Raw genomic sequence first — 3610 nt, forward strand, 5'->3', positions numbered from 1 at the left:
TGGTTGAGAATGGACAGAATCGGTGATACAAGGGCCAACCGTATCTTATGAAACACAACTATTTATAGACTTGTTTTGCTATAGGGAGGCTGGTGAACATGCTGAATAAGAATTACCTCAGTTCTGCAGCTTTCTATGTCTTTTTAATGCATTCTGTTTCAGGGTCACTTTCAATCAATATTTCATTTACTTACTGAGATTGAATGGGCGCTCTGAGACACAGTGTGCTGTTTATCATACAGATCGGACACCTCACGCCAGCCCGGAGCGTTCCGCCGCGCCGGGAGCTGTCCGTTCAGCACCACCGCGCTGCCGCTCGGAGCCGCATTGCCCTTTTTTTCTTTTTCACCAGGAGCTTTTCTTTCAGCACCACAGCATTGCACTTAGACTTTTTAAACGGCTGCGTTCCTCTTTGGTCTGAAGAACAATTTCGTCTGCACTTCCAGTTATTGCTATTACCTATAGGACTTTCAATCCTATTTCACCCTTGCCACCCTTTCCCCAAGCAGTTTTAAGGTATCTATTTCTGTGGAAGTCATTTTTCTCATTGAATGATCAGAAACAAAGATAAATTCTAACCTTTAACGGCTCATTCCGACTCATTGCTTACAGTAGATCTAAGCTCTTTTTTCTGCTTATTCGACTCCTTCCAGCTTCCCATCACATCTGTAACAAACTTTTAAAATTATATTGCCACACCACCATGCACAAGCCTACCTGCACAGTAGAAATAGATTATTCCATCACATTCAGATGGTTAACAGAGGTTAGCACGTCCTGTATTTATATATATATATTTATATCGCTTTCTAAGAAAGTGCATATTAATGTTTACTTTAAAGAATGTGTAAATGGTGCTATCAAGAAATCTGATCAATTTTATCCCAGTCTTTTTGTGTACCACTTCGAATGTATGAGATTTATTTTTCTATTGGAAAAAAAAAATAAACAGTCTGAAAGCATTACAATTGGTAGATTTTAGTAATTTTACAGTGAATTGAATCCCTATGTCATAGTATCATTAAAAAATTTAAGGATGGGTCATGCAAATTACTATATGCTTATTGATAACACTCACACATTTCTGTCTGGACACTCTTTAGTCCATCTGCTGACTCCTAAATGTCCATTTCACTTGAGACAAGATGTCTACATACTCCAAATTTCAAATGCTTTGATGTGGATTTTGGGTGGATTGAGGGCTACTGTTTACCACAGATTCACAAACTGAGACTGGTTTATTCTATAAGTGATAGAGAATTCAAATGGTATTTTTTAAATGCAAGAATAACATGGATTAGCATGTCCCTATCTGGTGCAATGCAGTCCCTGTACATATCATATACTGCATCTCTAATAAAAATGGTTGAAAAATCTTTAATGAAAAGAGAACACTATACTCTATTATAGTTCTATAAATATGTTTGCTTCCAGAAGTTTTGTGTCTTTGTTTTTTCCTCAAAAATTTAATAGCCTATAATAATTTCTTGCAATTATATGTTGATGCCTTTTGTTCAAAGGGTAAGTACTGTGCTGCTTTAACTGGTTCTTGGCAGGCAACTTTACACACAGCACGTTCTGCTTGTAGCTGTATCCATATATTTTTCTCTTAAAATTGTGTTTCCCTATTGTAGAATAATTAATTTAGAATTTATTATTATTTTGAAAGTAGAGTATTTTTTCTATACAGATTAATACAATAACCTCTATATTATATAAGCAAAAAGATATGCAGAAATGTTTACATTACATATAAACATATATACCGCTATTTGTAAATCAAACTTTTTTTGTGATTAAATTAAAAAGTAGTATAATTTCAGGTTTATAATGCAAATGTTGTTTAAACTGAAGACATTCAGTATTTTGCTTACAATATATTTTTAGGGATAATTTAAAATGTGTAGCTTTAAAGAAAAGAAAGTTTTACAGAATTATAGTGGGTAAGCAGCTGTTCCCACATTGTTAGGGCACAGAAGTTCCAATTGCCGCATTAATCAAAGTATTGAGACTACAAAATCCATTTCATTTAATCTCATTATTGAATAAACAGCTCTGTAGTGATGCCTATTTGTACTTGTTTCTCTAATAAAAATGCAACTGTAGCTCTCAACACAAATTAGTTTTAATTATTTAAATGATATGAATTTGTCAAACATAAATAATCTAACACCTGGTTTGCCTTTTCATTTTCTGAAAAAATGTTTCGTGAAATCTAGTAGAGGATGATAATGGGGAATTACAAAGGTAGGTCTATGTATTTATTCCAATTCTATTAATTTTAAAAAAGGGCAAATGTGAGTTGATTACTGTCTAGCAGGGTGAAAAAGTAGCCTGTTTTATTGCTGTGCAAGGACACAACAGAATACAGCAAAGCAGAAGGATGTCTCACATACACTGGTTCTGTGCAACTCACCTATGCTCATGTCTGAGAATTGGTGACAATGATTTACAGTTTAGCAATTTTTCTTCTGAACACAAGGATAACATTATCAAGAGATAAGTGGTGTAGGCTTTAAGATGCTTAATCAAGGTGCCAAAATCTGCCATAACAGTCACCCATATATGTGAAACAAACCTTCTCAGGCAAAAGAAAAGGCTGAATTTCCCTGTTATGTCTTTGTTTTAGTAACTTCATTTCAGGAGACCTGCCTGACCACACAAGAGGAGTACCCTAAGTGTCAGAAGGGTATAATATCATATATAAGCCAATTGGTAGCTAACTCTGAAAATGGAGATCCATTTGTTTTCTCCACAGGATAGTACAATTATGGTTTCTGTTTCTGTTTAATGCTACATTTTGTTTTAAAATATTTGCTATTTAAAATTCTGGATATCCTAACACACTACCCTGAAATCATTTATCGTTTGGTTGAGGAAATATATAATCCAGTTGTGGTTGTTGGTGGTGGCCTCATATGGCACTTCAAGCAGTGATAATTTGTATGACTTTCTGTATATTAAACCATTCTTTAATATTGATTCTGTTTGTGTTGTATTAACTGTTATCCTTTCTTGGTAAAGGAAGTGTGCTAAGCAGATAGTTACTGTCTTAAATCAACAAGGCACTTTTAGAGTCACATGAAGCTGTTGAAACCTACCACTCAGTAGTTTGTCTGCCAGATTAATCATCTTTATTGTTCCTTCTGGAGATGTGTCTCTTCCTTTGTGAAAAATATTTCCAGCAGGCAGGCTTATAGTCAGAACTTACGACACTCCCAGGGTATGATTATGTGACCATCACAGTTATTATTGTGCCCTACATATTAGTAACACAGTCCAGGGTTTCAGAACTATGAAAAAAAAAATGCAAATTACAGAAGATTTTTTCTTAAGCGTTTTATATTTCATAGTGCATTTCCTCTCAAAATGTTCCTATAATTATTTTGTTTGTAGTCCCTTCTCCGTGCTGTTAATTTAAAATTCTTATACTCAATTTTTGCATATCAGCTTGGCTTTTTGGACCATTTGCAATATTTAATTATTGCTAAATAATCAGTACTGTGGGACTACTGATTTAGTTCTGATGTCATTGGAATTCAATTAAATGTCAGTAGTAAGAATAAAATCAGAGAACTATGGTATTCAACTACTCAACAAGAATGAGAAT

At 34.3% G+C, this 3610-nt stretch overlaps 1 protein-coding gene across 5 annotated transcripts in view; it reads left to right on the top strand.

Moving 5' to 3' along the window:
- Positions 1 to 2982, top strand: part of NOVA1 (NOVA alternative splicing regulator 1) — a 147292-nt gene extending 144310 nt beyond the window's left edge. For all 5 annotated transcript variants that reach the window (XM_039552573.1, XM_039552574.1, XM_039552576.1 and 2 more), the window contains one exon: positions 1 to 2982. This exon is cut by the window's left edge and continues 3774 nt beyond it. The gene's annotated coding sequence lies outside the window, so the exon portion shown is untranslated.
- Positions 2983 to 3610: the final 628 nt, after the last annotated feature.

This window comes from Corvus cornix, chromosome 5, assembly GCF_000738735.6.
Source record: "Corvus cornix cornix isolate S_Up_H32 chromosome 5, ASM73873v5, whole genome shotgun sequence".
Classification (NCBI taxonomy): domain Eukaryota; kingdom Metazoa; phylum Chordata; class Aves; order Passeriformes; family Corvidae; genus Corvus; species Corvus cornix.